This window comes from Notolabrus celidotus, chromosome 4, assembly GCF_009762535.1.
Source record: "Notolabrus celidotus isolate fNotCel1 chromosome 4, fNotCel1.pri, whole genome shotgun sequence".
Taxonomy (NCBI): Eukaryota; Metazoa; Chordata; class Actinopteri; order Labriformes; family Labridae; genus Notolabrus; species Notolabrus celidotus.
The window spans coordinates 3,113,536-3,132,500 of record NC_048275.1 but is presented as its reverse complement, the minus strand read 5'-3'; the positions used below and the strand labels follow the sequence as shown (position 1 = coordinate 3,132,500).

The 18,965-nt window shown below is 44.6% G+C and overlaps 1 long non-coding RNA gene across 9 annotated transcripts in view; it reads right to left on the bottom strand.

The window, feature by feature from the left end:
* Positions 1-8,103: 8,103 nt before the first annotated feature.
* LOC117811349 overlaps positions 8,104-18,965 on the bottom strand; it is a 113,682-nt gene continuing 102,820 nt past the window's right edge. For 3 of the 9 annotated variants that reach the window (XR_004630981.1, XR_004630982.1, XR_004630983.1), the window contains exon 6: positions 8,617-8,918. This is a non-coding gene — a long non-coding RNA (uncharacterized LOC117811349). The other 6 variants (XR_004630984.1, XR_004630985.1, XR_004630980.1 and 3 more) reach the window with 5 other exon arrangements.

Sequence of the window (18,965 nt, the reverse complement as noted above, 5' to 3'; positions counted from 1 at the left end):
AGCACTAGATTTAAAGAGACACGTTCCCCTCGACAGTATCTCTGTAGCATGTCGCTCTGCACACTCATCTCAGTCACTACAGTGAGGTTTCATTTAGATCAGTGTTTGAGGTTTAGTAGTGATCGCTCCTTTGTTTCCTGTCTGAATCTGCGTTTGCGGGCGCTTACAACACGAGCAGAACCGCTCCACCTCATCTCTCGTGTCCTGCTAATTGTTCTGGCGCCTGGGTTTTGTTTACAGCTAAAGATCAATGATTGATTCAGTGTTTGAAGCTGTTTATCTTCTGGACTTTGATTCTCTTTGTTCCAACCCTGTACACTCTGAACTGCTGAGCACTCCCTCCTAATGTGACCATACAGTATCAGTACTGCAGGAGTATACTGTATATGCTACAGAATTGCACTGATGTTGGTTTGTAATTTCTTCTTCTTTTTAATGAAGCAGGTTTTTTTTTGTTTTTTCCGTGCTACTGAATATTTCCTCCTCCTCCTCCGGTGTCGGATAAACATCCACAGGCTTGTTTGCTGATGACAATGGACGGGCAAACTGGTGTTCATGTCCTGTGTTTACGTGCTACAGTGCTGGGAGACCAACGAATGTGTATGATTGTTGATGACGCAAATAAACAAAACAAGTGGTACATGTTGTTTTTTTCTTCCCGTCTGTGGAAAGTCATAACGCTGCACACTTCATCTGATTTCACGCGTCGGGGACAGATGATGCCCTCTGGCACGGCGGTGATTTATGGTAACAAGCAGAGCTGTCTGGTGATTGATGACGCCTGTCTTCACGCCACTTACACGCCGAGCTTTTTGTCCGTCAAACTCAAACTCTATTCTTGCAGGAAAACATAACGACAACTCAAAAGTACAGCTTTTTTTTTATGTGCAATCACTTCTGCAGACTCTGACAGGATGGCAAAACTATTCAGACTATCTGGAAAATTTAGGGACTGAAGTCTGAAAGAATGTCGCCTTGACAAGACGATTATGTTTCTACGTTTCAGTGATGAAGAGGAGAAAAACAACCCTGATGTTGAGTTCCCAGCATGCCTCACTCCACTCTCTGTTTGACCCAAGGTCAAAGTCAAAGTGAGTGTCTGCTGATAAAAAGACGACAGAAAAATAGATCCATACCTCAGTTTGTATCTTTGTGTTACATCGGACTTCCACCAGATCTGTGTCTGGACCGCCGGACAGCTTGAGTCATGTAATCACTGAATCAAGGATTCTCCTCCTCCTCCTCTCCTCATCCATGTTGTCTTTCTGGTCCTCTGAAAACCTCTGACCTGTTGACTCCAGGCCTGGCTCCGCTCATCATGACTTTGGTTTGTTGTTGTAGTTAAGTGAAATACGATCTGGTGATAACACAGAGTGTTTTATTCTGAAAATTAACCGGATGTTTTCATTTTGTTTTGGTGAAACCTGACTTCCTGTCCCGCTCCATCTGCTCTGTTGAGATTGATGCGTCATGCTCCGGCATCCGGCACAAATAGAAGTCTTGTGTATCTGATCCGGAGGACTTGGACCTGCAGGATCAGAGACGCAGGTGGAACGCAACAGAGCGGATCCAGTGGAAGTTAACACATTGACTAGAATAGAAATCTATCAGATCTGGTACTGTGACGGATCGGAGATGGATCTGGTGGAATTTGGTCATGAAGAAGAAGAAGACATTATTTTCAAAATGAGGGCAGAGAAGACGTCTGCACATCCGTCTGTTTTACAGCGGGCTTCTGATGTCATGTCCCGCCTCCTGGGACTCATGTCTCCACCCATAGTTCTTTTTACCGGTCAGGGAACACTTCAATCTGTGAGAAACTTATGAACAAGCATTTTTGGAAAGCAAAGCCCCTGAATATGTCACGAAAATGTGTACACAAACTCAATTTGTTAATGCACGCTGAAAGAGGCGACAATCTTTTGGATTTAACCTCCAAATATCCAACAACAGACTTCAAGTTTAACCTCTGTTTCTCTTCTTCTACTGTTCGTCCCTCGTCTGCTGATTTGCTGATGAGGTGTTTTATTCTGAAAATTAACCGGATGTTTTCGTCTTGTTTTGGTGAAACCTGACTTCCTGTCCCGCTCCATCTGCTCTGTTGAGATTGATGCGTCGTGCTCCGGCATCCGGCAACAAATAGAAGTCTTGTGTATCTGATCCGGAGGACTCCGACCTGCCGGATCAGAGACGCAGCCGAAACGCAATGGAGTGGATCCAGTGGAAGTTAACACATTGACTAGAATAGAAAAATATCAGATCTGATGTTGTGACGGATCAGAGACAGACCGGACATGGATCTGATGGAATTTGGCCATAAGAGAGAGAATGAGGCACAAAGGAAGCTGTGTCTTTAAATCAGGTGACACAAGCATGAACCAATCAGCTTTGAGGAATGTAAGCTGGTCTATACTTATATGCTGACCCTACGCAGCAGTGGCCGACGCCGACATGAGCACTACATACTTCTGCGTCCATGTGTGTGTGTCACGAAGCAGTACTCCACTGAAATGCTAGAGGGCAGTGTGGCCCCTCTGATAGTCGGGTCGCCTGTTTCTGTCCCCGCTACGTTTTCTGCAGCGGTTCCGATCTGATCCGGTGCCGTGACAGATCGGAGACTGACCCGACACAGATCTAGTGGAATCTGTCCGTTAGTGATGCTCTTGAAAAGTTGTACACTACACAGATAAACAAACACCACTTTAAAGATCTTTGAGCAACAGTTCCTCAAAAGCTGTGAAAGTAGAAACCAGATGAGTCATTTAGTGAATCATCTCTCTCTTCCTGAACTGTGTGTTCAAAAAGATAATCAGTCCTCGGAGCTTATGGCAGGTACTTGATTACAGAGACACTCAATAACGCCGAGACCAAGTTTGACATCGCCAATGAGCATGACGCCCTTGATGAATTGAGCTCAATATGTTGGGGGACTCTGTGCTGCGGTGCGATTTTTCATGATTGTGGCGCTAATGTTACAAGCAGGATCATTAATTGCACGGGAGACGGAGAGGGATTCGAGAGTGCCAGGAGTCAGGAGAGGCCCCGGCTAAACACACACATCATTTACATTTCCAGATACAGTGAGAAGAAAGGAAGAGGAGGAACTGATGCAAGTGTTTGAGCACAAACAGAAACAACAGCCAGAGTGACTCGTCCTTTTTGTTCTGCTGCAACAATCGCTTCACAGACCCACGGACGTGACATTTGGTGGTGTTGGTGTTGGTGTTGGTTAGTCAGCTCAGAGGGCTGACAGAGAAACTATAGTTCTCTGCCAGATGGTGGTGGAAAGTTTTCTGATATAGATAGAAGAATCACAGAGCAGACCTTAAAACGCTTCACGCCACTCAATGCATCAATCCTGTAACATAATTCATAAGCCCCCATCGACAAATCATCCCCTGGAGCGCCAACGGAGAAGGAAAAAGGAGCTAAATGGAAGCAGCTGATGTTTTCCAATCACACATTTCAAGACTAATATCTTTATCTTTATGTTCCTCGCTCTGCTGCCCCGAGGCAAATTCTCCCTCAGGGACAATAAAGAACATTTCATCTGATCTGATCTGATTTTACAAAATCAAATACTCGCTAAAAACAGAAACCAACACTGATAAAATAATGTGTCTACAACCTGAAGCTGCATTTCCCTCACAAGGACCACACCATCAACAGGATGTTATTGAATAATGGAATAGTGATTCTGAATTTGCCGTTTAACTTTTAAGCTGATAAACTTAAGGTGCTTTTCAACCGCAAGAACTTTAACCAGGAACTAGGGACTTTTAACCCTCAAAGACCTAGACAGCTGGCGGCGGCAACTTGTCCTTAAATGTTTGATAACTTTTGAACCGCTAATCCTATCAACAAGCTTTAAAAACTCAGTTAGAGAGGACATTCTCAGCTTTCCATTGATACCACATCTGTCTCATTCAGCATATTCAAAATAAATTCAGGAGAGTCTGGCACTCCTAAAGATGGTCTATGTCTTTAAGGGTTAAAGGAACTATGTGCTTTCCGACAGCATGAACCAGGGTCGAACTTTAGTTCTTGGATAGTTAATCACCCCCTGAAAAGTCCCTGCTTTAGCAGTAGTACATTCCAAAGGTCTTTCAACTTTAGGGGGCGGGGCCTGCAATGCTGAATGTTTCTGATTGGTAGAGTACCCTCAGTGTTTTTATTTCACCCTCCGTCCACACTAACATCACACACACCTGTGATTCTCTTGGTTTAATACCTCCTGAACATCGGTCTTCTCTGAGCCTGATAGTGTGAATGCGTCTCTGTCAGCTCCCGGTGTTCCAGTCTGAAGAGTGACCCTGTAAACTGGAGACCTTCAGCTGAACGTGTCAGTGTTTGTGGAGTTTACAACAGCTGTTGAAACACAGAAGGAGTCCTCGGGAATGCATCCTAGTTTAGTTTTTATTCTCCAAATATCCTCATCAGATATTTAATGATCGTCTAAAGACGTTTGTGAGGGATGCATCCGGCTGAGAGTCTCCAGTTAACAGGGTCGCTCTTTAAACTGGAACACCGGTCCATCTCTGACAGGGCTTTTAAAATCTGTCTTCTTGCTTTAAGTCGAGCGTTTCAGACGTTTTGAATCCTCTTTGTCTCTAGAGCTCGTCTCCTTCCAAGAGTTGATTCAAAGCTCGATCAGAAACAGCACAAGAGGAATCTCCTTCATGCTAACAGGCTAACTGTGGTGCCACACATGAAGATGTCTTCTGTCTGTCTCCTTCTATGGCGTCATCTTTGTTGTACGGCCTTCGTCTCTCTCTTACTTCCCTCTACTGGTCTGGCGGTGTAGTGCAGTTACTTTGATTACATGCTTCACCGGCCTTGTTTGCATGATCTCCACGGGACTTCAGGTCTCGGTGGAATCGCAGACAACAATGGAACCATTTAGTTCCTGGAACTTCCAGTTGAAAAGCATCTTCAGTCATAACTTTCGTAATAATAATAATAAGAAGAAGAACTGATATTTATATAGCGCCTTTCAAGAAACCCAAGGTTGCTTCACAGGGTCAGGTAGGGGGTCTGGGGGGTGGGTGGGGATATCTAACTTGAGGAAAAGGTGCATTTTGATTGCTTTCTTTAAAGTGTCCAGGGTTGGGGCGCTGCGGATGTCAGGAGGGAGAGAGTTCCACCCTGTGGGTTGTACTAAAGTTTTTAATGCACATTGTTGTTGAAGTGTCTTTAAAGAACATCCTGCAGGCTGCACGCTGCAGAGTGTGATGCTAACCCCAAAGACTCTCTGGATGCTGTGCAGCATGTCGGCTCTCTCAGTCAGTAATGTCTGTAAATGTGTGATTCACAAACCACCAGAGTCCCCTCTTAATTCTAATCCTGTGCAAGTATTGCTAAAGACTCATTATGTGATGAAGCTGCACTTCGTAGAATACAGTATTTTTTTTATTCTTTATGAGAGGTGACAAGTATTGCAGTTAGCCGTTTTAATTATTCAAATGAAATGTAATTAAATCCAACCAGGCTGAGAATAAAAAGCTTGGTTAGGCATCAAATTATAATTATTTTGTCAGTGAAGGGGAAACACAGCAGAGAGAGTGTAACACCAAGGAAGAGTACGAGTGGTGATACAACATTTTCCTCCAAATACTAGAAGAGAATAACAAATATCTCTATTTCAAGATGAATTTTTAATGTGATGGTAATTTCTGCTAATGGGGGAGGAAAAGCAGAGCAGGGTGCGCACTTACACACACAGTCGGCACATATCGCCCAAAGACGGGAAAGTCTCATTGAGGGTTTAATTACAGTTCAATAGGAATTAAGGATGAAAAGATCCAGTCTGACTTGAGGGAGGACGCTGGATTACAGCTGATCAACATTCTTAATGCTCTCTGAGATTGATTGTTCTGAGTGTAGATAAGTCTGAGAACAGCAGATATTTTAGATGTAGTCTTAGTCTTTAGACGAAAATGCCTGTTAGTTTTAGTAACATGTTAGTCTTTGATTTTTTCCAAAACACCTACACTCTTTAAATAATTCATGTAGTGGATCAGATATCGGTATCAGGGTTATACCAAGTGTTCAAATCCTCAACACTCCTTTAACACTTTAGCTTGTGTAATATCTGAAGTTCAATAATTCAGCCTGTCCCTGCTTAAATGTCAAAAGAAAACATTCTCTCTGTGACCACTGTGACTGTATTTTGATTCTCTTGATTCACAGTAAAATGCCATGAAAGGTCTGTGTTGCACATTTACGACGGTCCTTGAATGCACCTGCAGTGACAGGCGCACTGGACAGACAGTCAGTTCACGGCACTCTGAAATGCATCTGCATCTTTGATGACGAGGAGTTGATCCAAACTTACTAAATGTGTCTGATGTTTCACCAAACTGGATTAAATCAAGCTGTAGACGCAGAGCTTTTTACGGTAACCACGGCAACAACGTCAAACATAACGCACACCGGGGGGTAAAAATCCTCAATGAAGATGAGACAGATGCATGGAGGTGAGGAGAGCTGGTTCATAAAGCACACCTGCTGCAGGTAGAGACCAAGCTAACACTGAGCCCCTCAGATAAGAACTCAGCCTGTCACAGGAAGTCATCACGCCATCTTTAAAGGTGGCATATCATGCAAAATCAACTTTTTAATGGTTCTCTACCTGAAATCTGTGTCCCTGTCTACAAACCCCCTGAAAAGTAAAAGACTCCATTCTGCCCCTGTTCTGATTTCTCCACCTTTCTGTAAATGTGTGCTGAAACCAGCCGTTTCAGTTTTCAGTGTTTTTCATACGTCACAACGCCATCCGGTCTGTAACAGGAAGTCAGAGCTCGGAGCTTGTTCAGCCCATAGACTGTATAAAATACAACTCAACCCCTCCTCCGTTTTTCATTCCCTGCACACATGTGTGCTAACAAGGAGCTTAGGAGGGAGGCATGCTAGTTGTAGGCTGTCTTAATAAACGCAAAGGTCGCTTTGACTCCCCACGTCTGCAGATTTGAAGATCTAGTGGATGGTTTTTAGTTTTCATGGAAAAGTGCTAGCGCTAGTTAGCATAGCCACATAGCTACATGTTGGTAGCTGTGTACCAAGACACACGTCTACATGCTGACAAATAAAACAACAAGAAACACTAAATCTGTGACCAATGGTTCAGAAAGGTCCTGCTGCAGGCGCCTCTCCGTCAGGATCAGATTCTGGATCAGATTCAGAGGGTTGAAGTAACGCGGGTCTGTGAGCAGCCGTGTATATTCAGCCAACATGTAAACATTAGATCAACGTGCTGGACAGCCGAGGCCACACCCACTTCCTGAGGGGGCGTGGTCAGAGAGCTTGCTCACATTTAAAGGCACAGACACAGAAAACAGCCTACAGACCCAATAGGATCCCAAACACATTTATCTGTCTGCACTTTTCTCATCTTTCATCCTGGCGGCGGTGAAAAGGGAAGGATTCATGTTTAGATAAATGTAAACATCACCAACGTGAAGTTCTGGCTATATAAATATGCTTTATTCTGAAGAGATGGACGATTAACGAGCTTGATAATAACTCTTTCTGACTTCCAGGCTTCACTCTGATCACGTGACTGAAAACTATGAATTAACCGACGCTACAGCCGCACAGTCTCGTTTTCAGGATCAGATTCTGGATCAGATTCAGAGGGTTGAAGTAACGCGGGTCTGTGAGCAGCCGTGTATATTCAGCCAACATGTAAACATTAGATCAACGTGCTGGACAGCCGAGGCCACACCCACTTCCTGAGGGGGCGTGGTCAGAGAGCTCATTCTCATTTAAAGGCACAGACACAGAAAACAGCCTGTTCTGAACAGGGCTGAAAAAGAGGGGTTTACAGGCAGACCAGAATCTGATTACAAAGTGTTTTTTTATGAGCAATAAACTTTAAAGACATGTTTTGGGGACCTCTTAGACCAATATATGTTGATGAAAAAGAGCATATGTCACCTTTAATGTCCAACAATCCCCCACTAAAGTTTTTGTCTCCTCATCGTCTTGTCAATGAAATCTAAACATATGTTCTTCAGAGTTTTTATTATCAGTGAAGCACTTTAGCTCGTCATAGTCTCATTTTCATCATGAAGAAATGAGTCCTTGACGTAATGATCACTGGTGAACAGAACTGAGAGGTCCCCCGGTGTCTGAGAGGGAAGCTGTTGTGTCCTCGCTGTGGTTAACATCCCGCACAAACATACACACCCCAACCTGCAGGGCCTTTTAATGCAGCGAGAGATAGAAATGTCTCCTAAAATCCAGCATGTAAAAGTACCACACAGAGGGAAGAGAGAGCAGCAAGAGGAACCACACTCTCTATCAAACATCAGCCTGTTCACTGCAGGCGATCACACACACACCCGCTCCGCAACATCCTGATCATTTCCATCCGAGCAAAATGTCAATGAATTAATAATGGCCGACGAGAGGAGGGAAACACAGCTGTGGGTTTAAAGAATTCATCAAAGGAAATTATTTAGAAATATGTTTTTTAATTCAACAACTCTCACAGGAGAACCCCGAGCTCTTCCCCCGCACAACTCTTAGACCATATGTTTCTCCAAAGGTGTTCGTGTTTCCATCGATTATTCCAGCAAAGAGCTGTTCTACTTTTTATTCCAGCGCTGAAACGAGTCATCAGACAGAAACACTCGTTCATGTTTTTATAGTGAGTGGAAAAAAACAGGATGAGGCTGAACAGAGCGTGCATGAAGCTGTCCACACGTCTCTACTTCTATGCATCGATTTTAAGCCCTTACCTGATCAAGTATGGACTCTGCAGATCCTTAAAGTCCTCCACGGATCAGACTTGGTTGTCCAGCTCATCCCACAGATGCTGGATTGGATTGAGATCTGGGGAACCTTGAGCTCCACCAATGACCTTGTTGCCCGTCCGCCACTGGTTCTCCTTCCTTGGACCACTTTTGATGCTGACCCTGCAGACCGGGAACACAAGAGCTGAAGTTTAGGACAGGCTCTGACTCAGTCGGCTCCGTCCTCTCCTCTTGCATCACATTTCCAAACATATGCATGTTGCATGACTTTAATAATCCTTCCTGTTTTCAAATGTTTGGACTTGCAAGGCTTTAATTCAAAAAATGCATGAACAGTATTTACCAAACCAGTTATTGGAGCGCCTTGAGGAGTGTTTACAACCCTGCATCATTCACCCAGCACACTGCTGCGTACTGTGTGCACAAACTGCTCAGTAAGTGTTCTGGGAGAGTGTGGCAAGGGCTGCTGAAGGTTAGAAAGAATGGCTGTAATCCTGACAGATGTAATGGTATCTGAGCCCCCCCCACTACCCCGTATTACACTAACATCAGCCTGCTGGCAGCCGGGCCGGCAGGACAAGGCGGGGGTGAGAGGAGAACCAAAGAGGGGAGACAGAGGGGAGTGTTGTGAGAGCAGTATTCAGGTAACGTGGTCAGCCAGTCCCTGCATAATCATCACATAGATAACTAGTAGGCAGTCCGAGTAGCAATTAATCACACCTGAGAACGGCGAGAGGTCACAGAGGTCAGACGTGAGGCGAGGAGGAGACAGGAGTTTGACTGATGATATCCGCCCTCACTTCTTTGTCCGCCTGCAGAGCTAAAGACCTGAGAATGTAAAGGATATTATTCCCAATAATCTCTGTGCCGGCGGTCGTGTGCGGCCGGGATGCACCGCCGGATCCTTCCTGAGATTGTGTCTCATTTATCTATTTATTTATTCATTGCTACCAGGCACGGCTAAACCGCTTCAACAGGCCGGGCGCATTGAGAGGCCGGCTTTTATGTCAGATTAGCCTGTTTATAGCGACGTCGCTCGGCTCCACACGGATCAATATGGCTGGGATTTCTGGAGGTAAACGCCTGTGTGTGTGTGTGTGTCGGCTGAATTATGATTCCTGAAAAGAGCGGGGATATGCTTTCAGTGGACAAAGGGAGAGCTGCTGAGTCTATTCAGAGCAGCCAAAAATATAGACAACACAGAGAGGGAGGATTGGGTTCGCAGAGGAAGTAAATTATATTACCTTCCAACGGTGCAGAGGTAAATACCCTGTTTACATAATTGTGTGTTTGTCCTAGGAAATCCGATCCCACAAGCTGCACGGATGCTGCAAAAAGTAGTCCTTTCACGTGCTCTGAAAGCTGAATTTGTTGGGGATGCATTATGCTAATCAAGCTATTTATTCCCACAACTGTGGTCTCGTATACCTGTCACCCACAGCCATTACGGCGAGGCTTGATCAAAACCTTGAATGTTGGCAGGCTCCCGCTGCGAGAGGTGATGAGGGCTGAGCATGCTACTTTCTGTATGTACTCTAGAGCCTCTATTCATACTGAAGCATGTCCTCTAAGGCAGCTCCGTGGCTTTGATAGTATGGAGTGAGAGGGCCTCTTCTCTCCCCAGGGTCTGATATAATGAGAGCCAGCTTACTAAACATGATCTGCGGCTCTCTCAAATAAGCTACTTGAAACAGCTCGGGCCTTAAACAGTACAACAAACAGCTCTGATTCATTTGTACACATGCTCTCCCCCCTCTCTCTCTCTCTCTCCCTCTCTCTCTCTCTCTCACTAATGTGTTTTAATGTGAGATAGAGAGATACAGAGATGGAGGAAAAAGCGCAGAGAGGCACAGGAGTCGAGCCTCGTGAGCATCCATTCAGAAGTGGAACACAGAAAAGTTGCCTTTCCCCGGTTTAATTATTTCCTTTCCACACAAAGAAAATGTCAAGTGACAGATTTTATTTGATTGCATTCACGGTCTGCATTTGTGCAAATATGAAAAGAAATGCACGGTGCAGTCGCGGAGAGAATCACGCCTTAACCGTGCCATTTCTCATATTCAGTCATTATCTCTCCTTCAGGATCTTATCACGTGGCGGCGGGACGTCTGGTAATCAACAGAGACATTATACCGGCAACAAGGTACTTCTTTTGTCAGACGATTTCAGAAATATCACAAGTCTGGGAGTCAGCACTATTTAACGGCGCTGCTCGGATGCGTTCTGTGTCTCTGAACGCACATTTAGCAGACTGATGGTTATTCGCTGATGCCCGTTTTTGTTCTCTGTTTAACCTTACAGTGACCGAACGTTTTCCCATACTGGCAATTTCTGTCTGAATCATTGCGAGGAGTATAATCACGCACGCCCACCGTGGAGGTTTTCCTGAAATATACAACACAGCCTCGTTTTGTGGCCTCATTTGGAAAGTGGAGCACAATCTCCCGTCCTTCAGCCTCTTCTTATGTCCTGTTTACCGCAGCTATGCATGAGGACGTCCGTGCAATTAGCATCTGTGAAGCAGCATCACTTCAGGGATTAATGCATGCTGTAGAAGTTAGTGTAACTCAGGTGGTGTTAGTTTAAACGCAGATATTATACGTTCAATCAAAGAAGGATTAAGAGCACTGCTCACTGAGCATGCTCACAGAGCATGTATCAGGATTTCTATCATCAAATCTGGTTCAAACCGGATGAAATCCAGTTATTATAAAGTTGTGATGTCATCATGCCAGAAATCACGACTCCAGTCAGGACCGCTCTCCTCCAAGTAATTCATTATCTGCAACATGCAACAGGTTATATCTGATGGTGTGGCTCTGTTCTGGGAGCTCCCTGCCCTTCCATACGCCTACGCGGAATGCCATAGCCTAAGGCGGGGAGAGCACACCTGCCCTCTTATGCATTTGCATACGTGACAAGCCAAGGCAGGCAGAGCAGCAGCAAAGACCCCCAGGGTACAATCAATCAATCTTTATTTGTACAGCACCACATCACAACAAATGTTATCTCAAGACTCTTTTTCAAACAGAGCAGGTCTAGACCACTCTATGTCAAATCCTGAACAGAGACCCAACACCAAGACCGGATAAGACTCAGTCTGACCCCACCTTAATCCACCATGAGCATTGCACCTCACAGTATTTAGCAAGTTACAGCGGAGAGGACAAACTTCCTTTAACAGGCAGAAACCTTGAGCAGGACCAGACTCATGTTAGACACACATCTGCTGAGACCGTGTTGGAGAGAGGGATAGAGGGAGATGAAGAGAGAGAGAGAGATGATAGTGGGGAGACGGATAGTAGTAGTTGTAGCAGCTGGAGTCTGGCACGTCCACAGCAGCAGAGATCCAGAGGAACCTACGAGACAAGGGAGCTCAGGGACTCCAGAAAGGTCTATGGTTAGTAACTTTAATGGGACAGGAAGAGTTAAAGGAAGAGACAGACAGAGAGAGGAGAGAGAGGGAAAGACAGGATCCCAGTGTGTCAGTCTGAGCCTATAGCAGCATAACTAAGAGCTGGTCCAAGCCTGATCCAGCTCTAACTATAAGCTTTATCAAAAAGGAAAGTTTGAAGCCTACTCTTAAAAGTAGAGAGGGTGTCTGCCTCCTGGACCCTGACTGGTAGATGATTCCAAAGGAGAGGGGCCTGATAACTGGAGGCTCTACCTCCCATACTACTTTTAGAGACTTTAGTGGTCATGGTGTTCTGGCTGATCGGTGTATACACTTAAATACATTTATTCACCATATTTAAGGCTTGCCTTGCAGTCAAGCTGGGTTCATTATACATTAAACATACAGTCCTGGGTTGGTGCGTTAAAGACTCTATTTACACACGGTCTCAGCAGTCTGGTCCTGCTGGAGGTTTCTGCCTGTTAAAGGAAGTTTGTCCTTGCCACTGTAACTTGCTAAATGCTGCAAAGTGCTCTGCTCATGGTGGATTAAGATGAGATCAGACTGAGTCCTGTCTGGAAGATGGGACTGGATCTGATCCGGTCTTGATGTTGGGTCTTCGTTAATAATAGATTTGGTGCTAAGGAAATAAAGATTGAGTACAGGAGTCACATCTGTCAACAGAGCTGTCAATCAAGGGATGTCAATTTCTATTTAAAGTTAAATTTCTCTGATGAAGTAACACTTCGACATGATAAGTCTGAATGATTTACGAATGAAGGACTGAGATCTGAGACGCAGGGTTCTTTCCTGCACCTGCGTTCACAGCATCCTCACATCTCAATTATCCTTCAACATAAACATCCCCACAGCTGCACAATCCTGACCCTCACCGTCGAGCTCATGATGAGTCTGATGTTGGCGAAGCAGAGGCTCTTTCTGCGTCTCACCATTATCCAAGGTAATTAGCTGCAGCTGCCTCCACTGTCGTGAGTGTCGGGAGTGATTTCTTTATGTCGAATCAGACGGGGGGAAAATATCAGGGCAAGGTTTAAACTCACAGAAACATCCAATGATTGTACTTCACCGGAAAACAAAGACAGGAGGCGTCTGCTCAGATTGTCAGGTGGAGGTGAGGATTCAATGTTCCGTACCTTTGTTTCAGCTCACAGCGTTATAAGAACAGCCATCAGTGTTCGTCTGACCTAACTAAAACTCTGTCTGCCTATGCTCTTTTTTAGTCCAGCTCCAGACTATTCCCTCACTGCCCTCAATAATGGCCTCAATTTAAGCTTTACTGTGCCTTACCTTCCCCTTATTTTCCCTCCGCTTTGAGATAGCAAAGCTTTTTCTCGCTCTGAGCTGCTGGAAATAATCACAGGACATGAGATGAATAAAAGCGTTGTGTTTGGTGGAAGTTTCTCTCTGCTCTGACTCGGCGTGTTTTGTATTCGTGTGCACGTATTATACACGCTTTGTGCAGCAGAAAGCCATGTGACAGCTCTGATAAATTCAGCAGCTTATACTCCGGGTCCTGTGAAATAATGAAATTATGTGTGAGTGATAACGACGGCATCGGAGCTTTATGTAGAGCGCTTACCCCCAAACAGACCCTCTGTCTGTATGACGGGGAGTAATGTGTTTACGCTAGCGGGCCACCATATATGTACGCAGGAACGAGATCAACACTTTATATTCACTCAGGGAGCGACGGAGGAAACACTCAGGGTGTTTCTTCACATGCAGGAACAAACATGATCGTCACTGATCAGTGCAAATGCCTTATGGCAGCTGATGCTGGCTCTCCTTCCCTCCTCATCCTCCTTGACTTGACAGCTGCGTTCGACACCATTGACCACCACATTCTCCTCAAACGTCTCCGTGAAGACATTGGACTCTCAAACTCTGCCCTGGATTGGTTTACATCCTACCTCTCTGGGAGGATGTAAACCAATCCTGCGGTGTCCCTCAAGGGTCTGTACTTGGTCCATTGCTCTTCACAATATACATGCTCCCCCTTGGTCATATCATCAGCCAGTATGAACTTTCATTCCATTCTCATGCCGACGACACCCAGCTGTACATCAAAACCAACTCAACTGCTCCATCACCTCTCTCAACACTCACCGCCTGCCTGGAGGAGATGAAGGCGTGGATGAGCCAAAATTTCCTTCAATTAAACTGCTCCAAATCCGAAGCCATACTTATTGGCACCCCCCACCAGGTCCAATCATCCCCCATAACCACCATCACCTTTTCTGGAAAATCTATCCCCATTTCATCTGCTGTCACCAACCTCGGTGTGAGACTGGACCCTCACCTAACATTCGACAACCACATCAAACACCTGTCCAAATCCTGCTTTTTTCACTTAAGGAACATTGCCAAACTCCGCCCCTCCCTCACCGTATCTGATGCTGAAAAGCTCGTCCACGCCTTCATCTCCTCCAGGCTCGATTACTGCAATGCCCTCCTCATCGGGACCCCCATCAAAAATCTCCACAAGCTCCAACTAATTCAGAACACCGCAGCCAGGATCCTACTCAGAGTCAGAAAAAACGAACACATCACCCCATCACTCTACCTAAAAGAACTCCTCACCCAGCAAACCCCAACCCGGAACTCACGCACTCCACATCAGAACCTCCTCCACCCTCCCAGAACCAAGCTCCGGACCATGGGAGATCGGGCCTTTTGTGCTGCTGCACCACGTCTGTGGAATTCCCTGCCCAGCCACCTCAGAACCCCACAGACTGTGGATGCTTTTAAAAAACATTTAAAGACCTTCCTCTTTAAAGAGGCTTTTAACTGATTTTAAGTACTGCTTTTAAAAGTTTGTTTTTACTGTGTGCCTGTAGCACTTTGAGATTTCTGGAAATGAAAAGTGCGTTATAAATAAAATGTATTATTATTATTATTATTATTATTTCAGTGTTTTTTCTCCATCAACATGTGACTCTGAAATATTGACCTACAGCACAGAGGGAGGAATTACTGTCACAACTCATATCAGGGGTCTGTTATTTCTTGATAGCTGACTGATGTTATGAAAAAGAGACTCTTGCTATGGATGCAGTTCTTAGCACAGAAGACAGAAGCCTGTATTATACTTTTTACATTAGTGGGGGTGGTTGTTGCTCAGTCCATAGGGACTTGGCTTGGGAACCGAAGGGTCGCCGGTTCGAGTCCCAGTATGGACGAAGTTTGGTAAGTGGACTGGTGGCTGGAGAGGTGTTGGTTCACTGCGATTTGTACGCTAAAGCTGGCATGCCTTCCTTAAATGTAAGGAGATATACACACTGGATGACTCTGGTTTATAAGGCTCTTCTTGGCTTGGCTCCTACTTATTTATGCACTTTTCTTCAGAGAACTGGAAGCCGTTATGCCCTATGATCAAATGACATTTTGCATCTTTCTACTCCTCGTGTTCGAACTGAAACGGGAAAAAAAGCATTCAGTTTCTCCGCCCCCTCTGCTTGGAATGCCCTCCAATCTGAACTGAAACTGTCAGCATTTGTTTCATTGGAAGCTTTCCGCTCTATCTTAAAAAAACGACAACGGAAATCCTTCGAGCAGTGCCTGTGTTCTTAAATTGTAACTGTAAAATAACTTCTGCACTTTATTTGATCAAATTGCTTGTATTTTATATTTTAATGTTTGTTGTCGTTGTTATCTGTCTGTTTTGTTTACTATGACGTATGTTGCTGCCTCTCTTGGCCAGGTCACCCTTGTGAAAGAGGTTTCGATCTCAATGGGTCTTTTACCTGGTTAAATAAAGGTTAAATAAAAACTTGACTGGGAACTGCCGAGGTGCCCTTGAGCAAGGCACCAAACCCCCAACTGCTCGGGATGCGCTGGTTGATGGCAGCATCCTCACTCTTACATCTCTCCCTAAGCATGTCCACTGCATGTGTGTGCATTGTATGAATATACCAAAAACTGTGCGTGTAGCATGACCGAAAAATAACACAAGTGAAAAATGTAATTTCCCCCTGAGGATTAATAAAGTACGTTCTTCTTACTTCTACGCTGAATCTACACCAGGTGGAGTGATGTAGTTTCCCACAGTACAGTGAATGCATCACAGTTATTCAGTGTCCTACGATCACGTTGGACATCAAAGGGACATATCACGCTTTTTTCATCAACATATATTGGTCTAAGAGGTCCCCAAAACATGTCTTTAAAGTTTATGCTCAAAAAAAACACTTTGAAATCAGATTTTGGTCTGCCTGAAAAACCCTCTTCTTCATTCCTCATCAGAACACTCTGTTTTCTCTCTGACCACGCCCCCTCAGGAAGTGGATGTGCCTCGGCTCTCCAGCACGTTGATCTAATGTTTACATGTTGGCTGAATATACACGGCTGCTCAGAGATCACGTTACTTCAACCCTCTGAATCTGATCCTGACGGAGAGGCGCCTGCAGCAGGACCTTTCTGAAGGATTGGTCACAGATTTAGTGTTTCTTGTTGTTTTATTTATCAGTATGAAGACGTGTGTCTTGGTACACAGCTACGAACATGTAGCTATGTGGCTATGCTAACTAGCGCTAGCACTTATCCATGATAAATAAAAATCATCCACTAGATCTTCAAATCTGCAGACGTGGGGAGTAAAACTGATCTCTGCCAGAAAGGCAGCAGGACCTTTTATGAAGGATTGGTCACAGATTTAGTGTTTCTTGTTGTTTTATTTGACAGTATGTCGACGTGTGTCTTGGTACACAGCTACAGCTACAGCTACAGCTACAGCTACAGCTACAGCTACAGCTATGGACATATAGCTATGGACATATAGCTATGTGGCTATGCTAATTAGCGCTAGCATTTATCCATGGAAAATAAAAATCATCCACTAGATCTTCAAATCTGCAGACGTAGGGAGTCAAACCGACCTTTGTGTTTATTAAGACAGCCTACAACTAGCATGCCTCCCTCCTAAGCTCCTTGTTAGCACACATTTGTGCAGGTAATGAAAAACGGGGAGGGATTCAGTATTATTTTATACAGTCTATGGGCTGAACAAGCTCCGAGCTCTGACTCTGTTACAGACCGGATATTGTTGTTACGTAACAAAAACACTGAAGTCTGAAACGGCTGGTTTCACACACATTTACAGAAAGGTGGAGAAATCAGAACAGGGGCAGAATGGATTCTTTTCATTCTCGGGGGGTTTGTAGACATGCCAGGGACACATATTTCAGGTAAAGAACCATTAAAAAGTCAATTTTGCATGATATGTCACCTTTAAACGTGTTAGAAATGAACAGCAGAAGTTGTCTCTGTGCTCTTCCTTTACCCACATCCTGAAAGTAGATTTAATAAAGTGTCTGAAGTTAATAGTTAACTTAGAGTCGACTCAGTGTCAGACTAACCACTCTGCTTTGAGCTGGTAAGTTTTGAGTCTTTTCAGTGTTGCTGTCCCTCGTCTCAGCTTTGTTTACATTCCGCTCTGAACGTCTTTAAGCCGCCTTCTGCTTCTGTCTAATGTTGGGCGGCAAATAGCGTTAAATGCTCATTAGCGCACCCTCTATTTTAAGTGGCCGGGGGGTGTAATTACAGGTTCATTAAAATGTTTTATATTCATATCGAGAAAAATTATATCGCGATAATTATCGTTATTGAATTATCGCCCAGCACTAAGTGACAGGATGGCGTGTTGCAGGTCATATGACTGACGTTGCACGCCTGCAATACGACTACTTCACTCCACTATAAGATCAGATATTCCTTTATTCGTCCCACAACGGGTAAATTTAAAGTGTTACAGCATCAGAGTAGATAGTGCAAAACAGTATAAAGTAAACAAGAGCCTATAAATAACCACAGAGTCAAAGAAGGACTTCAGAAGAGCCCCCTCCACACCAAAAGACCTGAGTCTCCTGAGCAGAAAGAGTCTGCTTTGTCCCTTCTTGTACTTTTATTCACTCAACCCTCTCTCTATTCCAGCGGTTCTCAACCTTTTTGAGTCGCGACCCCCAATTTAACATGCACTGGCTCCTTAGTTCTTGCTCCCTGCGCCGAAAAAACTCAACTGGCTTGTCAATGAAGCCGCTGTGTTTTGTCTCCAAATGTCTCTTAAGTTTTACTGGTTTCAAGCTCTCGTTTGCCAGCACTTCAGAGCAAATGACACATTGTGGGTATTCTGCGTTGTTTTTAGTCATGTACGAAAATCCAAATTTAAGAAAGTCGGGCTGATATTTACGGAGCCTCGAAGCTCTGGAGTCAGCCGGTGTCGGCCCCAGTGCCTTCCGTTTCTCAGGGGGTGGTCCTGCTGTCAGACTGTCTGGTGACTGACTCTGAGACCCCTGCTGCTGACCCAAGTCTCGAGCTGGAACACTTTTTCTCTTAAGCCATCGCTCCATTTTACAGCATCAGAAAGCTAGCAAACTTGTTGCAAAATGTAGCGCGAGGTTAATGGTTTGTTTTTCTTTGTCTTTTTTCCCGCCGTGGGTCACGGAGCATGATCTCACGCGCACAGGTCAATTCATACAAATTTAGTTGATACAATGCATTTTGAAAAAGTAATGAAGCACAAAGCAACTAGAACAGCTCCCTGACTGAAATTCTGTAATATAATATTAGATATATTTTTCGAAAATTATTTGGCGACCCCCAGAAATCATCTCGCGACCCCCATTGGGGTTGGGACCCCAGGGTTGAGAATGGCTGCTCTATTCGATACCTCTTGCATGTTGCAGGATATAACATCTGAGTTTCAACCGCAGTAAAAGCAGAGACTAAAACATTCTACTCTGATTTTTAAATCCTGGCGTGATTCATTTGTATCCACTCAATAATTCAGAAGTTTATGA